The sequence below is a fragment of the Polyodon spathula genome, chromosome 53 (assembly GCF_017654505.1).
Source record: "Polyodon spathula isolate WHYD16114869_AA chromosome 53, ASM1765450v1, whole genome shotgun sequence".
Lineage (NCBI taxonomy): Eukaryota > Metazoa > Chordata > Actinopteri > Acipenseriformes > Polyodontidae > Polyodon > Polyodon spathula.
Genome location: NC_054586.1, coordinates 145100 through 157599, shown reverse-complemented (window position 1 = coordinate 157599; position 12500 = coordinate 145100). Strand labels below are relative to the sequence as shown.

Below are 12500 nucleotides of genomic sequence, written 5' to 3'. Positions count from 1 at the left end.
AGAGCGCTCTGCAGTGTGGAGAGTGGAGTTCTCTTTCCTATACTGCTAGAGCGCTCTGCAGTGTGGAGAGTGGAGTTCTCTTTCCTATACTGCTAGAGCGCTCTGCAGTGTGGAGAGTGGAGTTCTCTTTCCTATACTGCTAGAGCGCTCTGCAGTGTGGAGAGTGGAGTTCTCTTTCCTATACTGCTAGAGCGCTCTGCAGTGTTGAGAGTGGAGTTCTCTTTCCTATACTGCTAGAGCGCTCTGCAGTGTTGAGAGTGGAGTTCTCTTTCCTATACTGCTAGAGCGCTCTGCAGTGTGGAGAGAGGAGATCTCTAACCTTCTACAATGCTGAAAAAGTCAAATAAAACACAAAAAACCCCAATGCTTTACTGGCACTCAGAGCTTGCATTACACAGTGATAACCTTTAGGTGAGTAACAAATTGCTCTGGTTTTGATTTTATCTGGGTTTTTTTTGGTTTCCCGAGAAGGAAGAAAGACACACACACACACATGTAACGGATATGCCAGCTATGACTGGCACAGAAACCACAGAGAACTGAGACGCTACACGCGATCAAGAGCCAGCGGGCACTGCCAGCCAAGAATCGAGAATCGAGTCGCTATGAGCAATACCTACGAAGAAAAAGCTCACGAGTCAGTCAGTCAGGAAGGAAGCAAGCTGCTCCACTGGTGAGCATCTGGAGAGAGGAGCCTTACTGACTATCAGCAGGACTGTGAATGAAAGAGTCCAGCGGACAGGCGCGTCTAATGATAGAGCCTTCATCAGTGTTACTGAAACTAGAAGAAACCGAGTCAAGCAGACAGGCGTTTCTAATGCTAGTGCCTTCTCCAGCAGACAGGCGTTTCTAATGCTAGTGCAGTGTTACTGAAACTAGTCAAGCAGACAGGCGTTTCTAATGCTAGTGCCTTCATCAGTGTTACTGAAACTAGAAGAAACCGAGTCCAGCAGACAGGCGTTTCTAATGCTAGTGCCTTCATCAGTGTTACTGAAACTAGAAGAAACCGAGTCCAGCAGACAGGCGTTTCTAATGCCAGCGCCTTCATCAGTGTTATTGAGGTGAAACTAGATGAAACTGCTAGAAACATTTGTCTGCTTTCTGTATTTTGCCTGGTTCGCTCCTTCACTCCCAACATGCCTTGCCGTGACGGTGGGAGGTCAGGGGTCACCGGCACCCTTGCTCTAATGACGGTGTCGTGTTCCCAGCCTGCGGCGGGGTCAGGGGTCACGGTTAATTGACACGTTCTGGAGGCTCGATGGTGTTGACAAGCTCAAAGGGGAGTTTGTTTTATAAATGCAAGGCTTGTCAGAGTGCTTGAGAAACAGCCCCAAACTAGACACAAAGCCTGATTCATCAGCGCATATCGGCAGCTCTGCAGCTCTGCAGCTCTGGAGAAAAGTTTTAGGATTGAGACTTTTATTCAACATCAAGTAATTCAAGCAACTAAATGAGATCGCAAAAAGTCTGCTGGAAACCATAATAGTAGCACGGTAGTGTTTCACGTTAGATTTCAAAATGTCAACGTTTTCAATCAGTTTGTGAAGTATATGGAAATGTACAAAGCGCTGTGTAATTCAGTGTGTTATCATAACATTATTCAGCAGCTTTCATTTGACTTTATCGAGCTAAATTAGTTCGTTCTGTAGGGTGATGATGCAAAACTTCGACAGCAGTTGAGTTTGATGCAGAAGCCTGTATGGCAAGAGCCAAATTATCATTTAGAGATATCGGAGAAATATTTCAAGAGTCATTCAAACATTTTGAGATATCATCCGCATTGAGCAGTCTGTCAGATTGTTAAAAAAAACTTTTGAAGTTTTTTTAAAGACATCAAACTGCCATTTCGAGATATCTTTAAAACGATTTACGATCTTTTAAAGACAAAGGAAGTTATTTCAGGGTGTCTCTTGAATGGCTTCCTGATCATTTTAAGACCTCTGAAAATGAACGCCAGATATCTTGATGCAGTTTCTTAGTAAATTAACTGGAGAGAGTCTGTTTATTCAAGATGTATTTTTGATCCCTGTAAATGGATTTGCGATCTCTCTAAATGACCTGTCTCGACCTGACCACAGGCCTGGCGTCAATTCACATTATAATTATGCAATTCCTAATTCATCGCAGTGTAACTCTAATTGCAGTTGAACTTCGGGGGGGTGTAATTGTAATTGTAATTACGCATCATAATTGATTGCAATCAGTTTTAATTATTGCTGTTGTTCTGGCTCAGCAGGAAGCATGGTAAGGTGTGTTGTGGTTTATATCAGTTTTTAGGGGAATTGTAATTCTGAACAAAATCCATTTGGAGTAGCACAGCCAACAGTGCATCTGGAATTGGAATCTGCATTGCTGTTCTAATAATATTGCAAACATCCTGTCACTAACATTTCATGACTGTTTAAATAAACCTGGCGCTTTTCTTTTCATCGTTAACATCCTGACAGCTTTTTTGCACTTTGAAGTCTGTTTCGGGTCTCTTCTCACAATGTCCGCTCCGGTGCTCTGATAGTGTCAGGGTGATTGCCAGCACTGTCAGCTGTTAAGTTTTTTTTCTTTCAGTCGCTCTCCCTGCAGTGATTTAGAGGACAGGTCTCGAACCCCAGAGCACCAGAGCGGACATTGTGAGAAGAGATCTGAAACAGACTTCAAAGTGTAAAAGGTCGTCAGGATGTTAACAATGAAAAATTTCAGATCCGTTATTTGAACAGTTGTAGCGACACGTGGGGGCGTGAAACGTTTTGGAAACCAGCTACTTACTCTTTAAGCTCAGAGTAAAACCAGGAACGGATCAAACCGCTGTGTAGCGGGAGTCTCATTAAGGGATGCAAATAAGACTCCCGTTGCACAGCAGTTAGACCCGTTCCAGGTTTTAGCCCCTGAGTGCAGGTAAGTCGCTCAGGTGAGTCTTTTTAAACTCGCAGTGAAACCAGGAATGGTTCGGGCCGCTGTGCAGCGTGTTATTGATGTGACAGCGTCAGGGGTCCTTTTCCTCACCGTGGTGTGAATGGGCTTGGCGATCGCGCAGGGACGCTCCGAGGTGTGTTTTGAGCTCCGGGGGATTAAACAGCCTGTAAGCCAGAGGAATGCATTGTACACACTGACTGCTGGGCGAGAGCGACCGAGAGCCACAGCCCTGAGGAGAGACTCTGTTACAGGAGGAGAGACGGGAGATCAGGCAGAGAGCTTTGCGAATTCGATTAACTAACTCTGAGCACAGCTTGAAAGACAAGAGGACTTTTTTTTCTGTCCTGTCCAGACAGACACTTACTCCTTCTGCACAAGACAGACTCCTCCTAGGTTTGTATTGATGCTGGACGGATCTGTCATGGGCCTGCTGCTGGTTCTTACCCATAGAACTCAGAACGGACCAGGCAGCCCGCCCCCAGTTCCTATCTGCTGCAAAGAAGTCTAGCGGAAACCTGTATGGCAAGAGCCAAGCGATCGTTGAGCGATATCTTAGAAATATAGAAACGAACCTGTGGATGCAACAGACGACCTAACGATGAACATCACAGCTCAATAGGAGCCCCCCTCCAGCCTGTACAGACGCAGCTCTGCGGGCTGCTGTTGAGGCAGGAGGGAATGCGGGACATGCACTCCAGCCCACGAGAATTCCCAAATTATTCCAACCACAGACTCTGGAAATGATTTGGAACCAACGAAGGCTCCAGCCGTGATGCTGAGGAATAATCAGAAGAAATGAACAGCAGCACCCCAGCAAAGAGAATAGCAGCACCCCAGCAAAGAGAATAGCAGCACCCCAGCAAAGAGAATAGCAGCACCCCAGCAAAGAGAATAGCAGCACCCCAGCAAAGAGAATAGCAGCACCCCAGCAAAGAGAACCAGCACCCCAGCAAAGAGAATAGCAGCACCCCAGCAAAGAGAATAGCAGCACCCCAGCAAAGAGAATAGCAGCACCCCAGCAAAGAGAATAGCAGCACCCCAGCAAAGAGAATAGCAGCACCCCAGCAAAGAGCACCCCAGCAAAGAGAATAGCAGCACCCCAGCAATTCTGTGTCTCTAAATGTGTACCAGAAGGAAAACATGTAGAGCTTTATAAAGTGCTGGACACACCACACACACACTCACACACACACACACACGCACACACCACACACACACACACACACACACACACCCAAACACCAAACACACACACACACACACCCTGACACACACACACACACACACACACACACACACACACACACACACACACACACACACACACACACACACACACACACACACACACACACACACACACACACACACACACACACACACACACACACACACACACACACAAGGAATGTGTGTGTATCTGTGTGTGGTGTGTGTAGGGATATGTGTGTGTAGTAGTCCACACACACACTCGGAAACAAAACTATTAAGTTGAAGTACACACACACACATAGCACACGCACAGACACATGAGACACGCGCTGAGACTGGCACAGCACAGAGACACACAAGCTAACCCACAAGAATAAAGCAGCTCTCTCCACTCCACAAATCTCAGCAACACACTTTCTATCTCTCTGTCTCTCTCTCTCTCTCTCTCTCTCTCTCTTCCAAAAAATTAAAATTATGTTTATTTATTTTTATATATATATAAAAAAAGTTGCTTTTAAATTTGTTTTGGTTTTCCCATCTTGCTGAGGCTTGCGAACTTGAAAATTTGAAAGGCAAAAACAAAAGGAAGGAGGGAAAGGTTGGCAGCGCGTGCTCTCTCTCTCTCCGGGCGAGGAGAGAGGGGAGCGTGGCAGTGCAGCTGTAAACGCTGTACCCCTCCTCTTCAATTCTTCACTCACCTCGTAGTAGCAGGGGGCTCCACTACACCCCCGTCCCGCGCTGGAAAGGGGGTGAGACGCAGGCAGGACGATTCCCAAAAAACAACCCAGTGTGAATATGTGTGAGTGTGGCAGCCTCTCGCTCGCCCTCTCTCTCTGTCGCTCTCTCTCTGTCTCTCTCTCTTACTAAGAAATCATTATACTGTTCTATTCATGAACCAGCTTGTCACGTGACACAGCACTCAAAATATACAGCACATTTTTTCACAAACCACAGAATGCCTGCAGGCGAGAGAGAGAGAGTGAGAGAGAGAGAGAAGGGGAGGAGAGAGAGAGAGAGAGAAGGGGAGGAGAGAGAGAGAGAGGAGGGGGAGAGAGAGTTCCTACTTTCTATTCTCTCTCTCTCTGTTTCTCTTGATCTTTTTCTGTTCTTTTTCTTACTTTTTGTCTTTTTCTTTTATTTTTAAGAATCTTTAACCTTTCTCCCCATCCCTCTCTCCCTCTCCCTCACTCTCTAACCCTCTCTCTCCCCCTCTCCCTTACTCTCTCCCCCTCCCTCCCTCTTTCCCCTCTCTCCCTCACTCTCTACCCCTCCCTCTCTCCCCTCTCACTCTCTCCCCCTCCCTCTTTCCCCTAGCAGATCCATCCTCTCTCTGGGGAGTGAGCGCTCCCCTTCACTCGTCTCACCTCCCTGCTTTCCCTCTCCCCAGCTTCTCCCCCTCCTCTTTTTCCTCTCCCTCATTCTCTGCCCTCTCTCTCCCCTCTCTCTCTCTCAGTGTATTGACACAATTAACATTCTCGCTCGAACAGTTACAAACAATTTTCTGTGAGACCCTTCACACCAACCCACCGCCTCTGCTAGCTGCCGATCTTTTTTTTTTTTGAACTTGAATTTAAGAAGAAAACAATGAACAAAAAAACAACCTCCTTTGGTACACGGTATCTTCCAGGCATTACCTCTGACGCCGACTAATGCACTGTGGTACATGCTACTGAAATCTGTAGCACTCGGCCCCCTCCTCTCTTCTCCCTCTCCCTCTCTCTCTCTCTCCCCCTCTTTCCCCTCTCTCCCTCTCTCTACCCTCTCACTCTCTCCCCCCCTCTCCCCTCTCACTCTTCCCCCTCTCCTCTCTCCTCCCTCTCTCCTCCCCTCTCTCCTCTCTCTCTCCCCCTCTCTCTCTCTCCCCCTCCCTCTTTCCCCTCTCTCTCTCTCTCTCAGTCTCTTGACACAATAACATCGTCGCTCGAACATTAAAAACACATCTTCTGTGAGACACTTCAATCAGCCTCTGCCCTCTCAAGAAAAAAAAAAAAAAAAAAAAAAATTCTCTCTCTCTCTCAGTGTATTGACACAATAACATTCGTCGCTCGAACATTAAAAACACATTTTCTGTGAGACACTTCAATCAGCCTCTGCTAGCTGCCAGATTTAATTTCAAGAAAAAAAAAAAAAAAAAAAAAAACATCTTTCTAATGAGCGCCTTCAACTGCACTGACCCTAGCAGCCCCCCCCCCCCCCCCCCCCCCTGTTCCCCGCGCTCCCCACGGAAACTAGCCCTCAGTGTTACTGAAACTAGAGCCCCCCCCAGCAGACAGGCCTAATGCTAGTGCCTTCATCAGTGTTACTGAAACTAGAAGAAACCGAGTCCAGCAGACAGGCGTTTCTAATGCTAGTGCCTTCATCAGTGTTACTGAAACTAGAAGAAACCGAGTCCAGCAGACAGGCGTTTCTAATGCTAGTGCCTTCATCAGTGTTACTGAAACTAGAAGAAACCGAGTCCAGCAGACAGGCGTTTCTAATGCTAGTGCCTTCATCAGTGTTACTGAAACTAGAAGAAACCGAGTCAAGCAGACAGGCGTTTCTAATGCTAGTGCCTTCATCAGTGTTACTGAAACTAGAAGAAACCGAGTCCAGCAGACAGGCGTTTCTAATGCTAGCGCCTTCATCAGTGTTACTGAAACTAGAAGAAACCGAGTCAAGCAGACAGGCGTTTCTAATGCTAGCGCCTTCATCAGTGTTACTGAAACTAGAAGAAACCGAGTCAAGCAGACAGGCGTTTCTAATGCTAGTGCCTTCATCAGTGTTACTGAAACTAGAAGAAACCGAGTCAAGCAGACAGGCGTTTCTAATGCTAGTGCCTTCATCAGTGTTACTGAAACTAGAAGAAACCGAGTCCAGCAGACAGGCGTTTCTAATGCTAGCGCCTTCATCAGTGTTACTGAAACTAGAAGAAACCGGGTCCAGCAGACAGGCGTTTCTAACTCTTGTTTCTCTCTCTTTCTCCCTCTCGGCTATTTTTCAGCTGTAAATTAAAAGCTCCTGTTTCTTCACGCAGCTCTGCTCTTAATTTAATCCGTTTTCTTTCTGTCTTTCTGTACTAAATAAAAACAACCCCTTTCCCCTCCCTCCATTGGGCAGAATGAAAGAGCAAACCCTTAGAAAAGAGTACCATGCTAAAAGCACAGCACAGTGTAATAGAGCACAGTGAAAGCACAGGCAAGCATTGTAAAGCACAGAGAGGTCTGGTAAAGCACAGGGAAGCATTGTAAAGCACAGAGAGGTCTGGTAAAGCATAGGGAAGCATTGTAAAACATAGATAGGTCTGGTAAAGCATAGGGAAGCATTGTAAAGCACAGAGAGGTCTGGTTAAGTATAGGGGAGCATTGTAAAGCACAGAGAGGTCTGGTTAAGTATAGGGTAGCATTGTAAAGCACAGAGAGGTCTGGTAAAGCACAGGAAAGCATTGTAAAGCACAGAGAGGTCTGGTAAAGCATAGGGAAGCATTGTAAAGCACAGAGAGGTCTGGTAAAGCACAGGGAAGCATTGTAAAGCACAGAGAGGTCTGGTAAAGCACAGGGAAGCATTGTAAAGCACAGAGAGGTCTGGTAAAGCACAGGGAAGCATTGTAAAGCACAGAGAGGTCTGGTAAAGCACAGGAAAGCATTGTAAAGCACAGAGAGGTCTGGTAAAGCATAGGGATGCATTGTAAAGCACAGAGAGGTCTGGTAAAGCATAGGGAAGCATTGTAAAGCACAGAGAGGTCTGGTAAAGCACAGGGAAGCATTGTAAAGCACAGAGAGGTCTGGTAAAGCACAGGGAAGCATTGTAAAGCACAGAGAGGTCTGGTAAAGCACAGGGCAGCATTGTAAAGCACATAGAGGTCTGGTAAAGCACAGAGAAGCATTGTAAAGCACAGAGAGGTGTGGTAAAGCATAGGGAAGCATTGTAAAGCACAGAGAGGTCTGGTAAAGCACAGAGAAGCATTGTAAAGCACAGAGAGGTGTGGTAAAGCACAGGGAAGCATTGTAAAGCACAGAGAGGTCTGGTAAAGCACAGGGAAGCATTGTAAAGCACAGAGAGGTCTGGTAAAGCACAGGGAAGCATTGTAAAGCACAGAGAGGTCTGGTAAAGCACAGGGAAGCATTGTAAAGCACAGAGAGGTCTGGTAAAGCACAGGGAAGCATTGTAAAGCACAGAGAGGTCTGGTAAAGCACAGGGAAGCATTGTAAAGCACAGAGAGGTCTGGTAAAGCACAGGGAAGCATTGTAAAGCACAGAGAGGTCTGGTAAAGCACAGGGAAGCATTGTAAAGCACAGAGAGGTCTGGTAAAGCACAGGGAAGCATTGTAAAGCACAGAGAGGTCTGGTAAAGCACAGGGAAGCATTGTAAAGCACAGAGAGGTCTGGTAAAGCATAGGGAAGCATTGTAAAGCACAGAGAGGGCTGGTAAAGCACAGGGAAGCATTGTAAAGCACAGAGAGGTCTGGTAAAGCACAGGGAAGCATTGTAAAGCACAGAGAGGTCTGGTAAAGCACAGGGAAGCATTGTAAAGCACAGAGAGGTCTGGTAAAGCACAGGGAAGCATTGTAAAGCACAGAGAGGTCTGGTAAAGCATAGGGAAGCATTGTAAAGCACAGAGAGGTCTGGTAAAGCACAGGGAAGCATTGTAAAGCACAGAGAGGTCTGGTAAAGCACAGGGAAGCATTGTAAAGCACAGAGAGGTCTGGTAAAGCATAGGGAAGCATTGTAAAGCACAGAGAGGTCTGGTAAAGCACAGGGAAGCATTGTAAAGCACAGAGAGGTCTGGTAAAGCACAGGGAAGCATTGTAAAGCACAGAGAGGTCTGGTAAAGCACAGGGAAGCATTGTAAAGCACAGAGAGGTCTGGTAAAGCACAGGGAAGCATTGTAAAGCACAGAGAGGTCTGGTAAAGCATAGGGAAGCATTGTAAAGCACAGAGAGGTCTGGTAAAGCATAGGGAAGCATTGTAAAGCACAGAGAGGGCTGGTAAAGCACAGGGAAGCATTGTAAAGCACAGAGAGGTCTGGTAAAGCATAGGGAAGCATTGTAAAGCACAGAGAGGTCTGGTAAAGCACAGGGAAGCATTGTAAAGCACAGAGAGGTCTGGTAAAGCACAGGGAAGCATTGTAAAGCACAGAGAGGGCTGGTAAAGCACAGGGAAGCATTGTAAAGCACAGAGAGGTCTGGTAAAGCACAGGGAAGCATTGTAAAGCACAGAGAGGGCTGGTAAAGCACAGGGAAGCATTGTAAAGCACAGAGAGGTCTGGTAAAGCATAGGGAAGCATTGTAAAGCACAGAGAGGTCTGGTAAAGCACAGGGAAGCATTGTAAAGCACAGAGAGGTCTGGTAAAGCACAGGGAAGCATTGTAAAGCACAGAGAGGTCTGGTAAAGCATAGGGAAGCATTGTAAAGCACAGAGAGGGCTGGTAAAGCACAGGGAAGCATTGTAAAGCACAGAGAGGGCTGGTAAAGCACAGGGAAGCATTGTAAAGCACAGAGAGGGCTGGTAAAGCACAGGGAAGCATTGTAAAGCACAGAGAGGTCTGGTAAAGCATAGGGAAGCATTGTAAAGCACAGAGAGGGCTGGTAAAGCATAGGGAAGCATTGTAAAGCACAGAGAGGTCTGGTAAAGCACAGGGAAGCATTGTAAAGCACAGAGGTGTGGTAAAGCGTATTAATGAACATGGTAAACTGTGGTAAATGCAGAGTAGAGCCGTGGGAAACGCCCGAGGGGAGTCGGGAGCAACAGTCAGGCGAGGGGCGTTGCTGTTGATCGGGCTGCTGAAAGAAACTGCGTTCCGTGGCAAGCCTCTCGACTCACCAGCCCGTTCTGGGACTGCCCGATCGATCAGATTTACCAGACAGAGTTCCGTGGAGGGGGGGCCGGGGGGGGGGAGTATCTGAAGGGCTGCTGGGATTTAGGAGTGGGAATTCTGGCCCACCCTTTCAAGGGAAGATTTTCTGAGGCTATCAGACTCTGGAGAAGAAAGCTGGCTGGGTTCAGAAAGCTGTACGATCCCTGAGGGGAGAAGCAGCCGCACCTAGCACTCGGAGTTAACCCCTTCACCACCGGGGCTGTGCAATATTGTTATTATTCAATCTGATCTCGGGGGCCCACCCCCCCCCCCCCACATTCCCCCTGGGTCCCAAAACTGACAGTTAAACCCGTTCAGAAGTACAGTCAGACCTGCTGCATTGTTTCACTGGATGAAACCGCATTTACAAAACAGGAAAACCAAACAAGCAAACAGAAATAGACTCAGGGAAGACTTTTTTAAGAGATTGAATCTTGGTTCAGAGAAGGTTATTAGTTTTTTCTCTGTAACCTTTAAAAAAAAAACGTTCCTCTTTCAACCACAAGTGGAACCCTACAACCCTCCCCCCCCCCTCACCCACCCCCGCAGGGACATGCTGGCGGGCGCCAGGTTGTCAGAGGTTGTAGGGAGGTCTCGGAGGTGGGCTGGGGGTCGTTGTCATGGTCACCGCTGTGGTTTGATGTGATCCGACAGCTTTGCAGCGATACTGTGAGTCACCTGTCAAATCAAATACTGGGAGGGGAGAGGAGAGAGGAGGAGAGAGGTGGGAACTTGAACTTGAGAGGAGAGGAGAGGGGAGGAGAGGAGGGAGGTGAGTACAGGAGGGGAGAGGAGCAGAGGAGAGGAGAGAGGTGGGAACTTGAACTTGAGAGGAGAGGAGAGGAGGAGAGGAGGGAGGTGAGTACAGGAGGGGAGAGGAGCAGAGGAGAGGAGGGAGGTGAGTACAGGAGGGGAGAGGAGAGGAGAGGGTAGAATGTACAGATAACATTTTTCAGTATAATTTTTCTAATGTTTTCAATTTGTTTTTTGGGGAACTTGTCAAACCAAATTAGAAATTTAATTTGAATTGGAGGAGAGAAAAGTGGAGAGGGGGGAGCGAGAGAGAGAGGAGAGGGAGAGAGGGGGGGAGGGAATCCCTTCTGGTAGCAATCATTTCTTTATCTCTGATAAAGTTTCAAAAACTTTTAGATACTGACACAATGCAGAAACCATCCAATAAAATGTATTAAATATATATATATAGAAATAAGACTCCTGTTGCACAGCAGTGCCACCCATTCCAGGATTTACCACCAGCTTGATCAGCCCCAGTGTGTCTAGGGAACAAGCTCAGCTGTGTCTAAACTCATAGTGAATCCAGGACTGGATCACACTGCTATGCAATGGGAGTCTTATTGCCATCCCTGCTTCTCCCCCTCACCACCCCTCCCTCTAATCTTACCAGCTGAAATCCCCCCTCTTTCTATCCATGCTCAGCCCCCCTCTTTCTGTTGATGCTCAGCCCCCCCTCTTTCTGTTGATGCTCAGCCCCCCCCCTCTTTCTGTTGATGCTCAGCCCCCCCCCCTCTTTCTGTTGATGCTCAGCCCCCCCTCTTTCTGTTGATGCTCAGCCCCCCCCCTCTTTCTGTTGATGCTCAGCCCCCCCTCTTTCTGTTGATGCTCAGCCCCCCCTCTTTCTGTTGATGCTCAGCCCCCCCTCTTTCTGTTGATGCTCAGCCCCCCCTCTTTCTGTTGATGCTCAGCCCCCCCCCCTCTTTCTGTTGATGCTCAGCCCCCCCTCTTTCTGTTGATGCTCAGCCCCCCCTCTTTCTGTTGATGCTCAGCCCCCCCCCCTCTTTCTGTTGATGCTCAGCCCCCCCTCTTTCTGTTGATGCTCAGCCCCCCCTCTTTCTGTTGATGCTCAGCCCCCCCCCTCTTTCTGTTGATGCTCAGCCCCCCCTCAGGGAGGAGCTGTGCTCTGTGGTGTTCGTGGTTCCTCTCATGTAAAGGGTGTTTGTGTTTTTGAAGAGATTTGGTGATTGCGTGGAAATGTTGTCTGTTTCTCTCTCCAGTGGTTTTTGTGAACAGGAAGCTGGGGGCGGAGGGGGGGGGGGGTAACCACGCTCATGTTTTTAATTCAGTTGATCTGATTTCATATTTGTCATGATCTCACTCTTTCTCCCCATATAAAAGTCTCTCATAGTGAAAACACTTCAAAGTGTAATAAAGCATGATAAAGCATAGGGGAGCACTGTAAAGCACAGAGAGGTCTGGTAAAGCATAGGGAAGCATTGTAAAGCACAGAGAGGTCTGGTAAAGCATAGGGAAGCATTGTAAAGCACATAGAGGTCTGGTAAAGCACAGAGAGGGTTAACAAATGCATTGTCCAAACTTAGGAAAAGCATTGGAAACCAGCAGACACACACACACACACACACACACACACACACACTGAGAAACACACACACACATACATTGAGAAACACACACACAAGCGCACACACACAATGAGAAGCAGACACACACAGAAGCACACACTGTGTTTGTGGATATTTTGTCAGTTTGCTGTGAATCTAGCGAGCCGTGGAGAAGCGCAGAGGCTGCGGTGT

At 47.6% G+C, this 12500-nt stretch overlaps 1 protein-coding gene across 2 annotated transcripts in view; it reads right to left on the bottom strand.

Annotated features, from left to right (window-relative positions):
• rarga (retinoic acid receptor gamma a) overlaps positions 1-5054 on the bottom strand; it is a 37269-nt gene extending 32215 nt beyond the window's left edge. The window contains exon 1 of one of the 2 annotated variants that reach the window (XM_041239233.1): positions 4818-5054. The gene's annotated coding sequence lies outside the window, so the exon portion shown is untranslated. Of the gene's footprint in view, positions 1-3479; positions 3683-4817 lie in introns of those variants that run through there. The other variant, XM_041239234.1, reaches the window with a different exon arrangement.
• Between the last annotated feature and the right edge of the window lie 7446 nt (positions 5055-12500).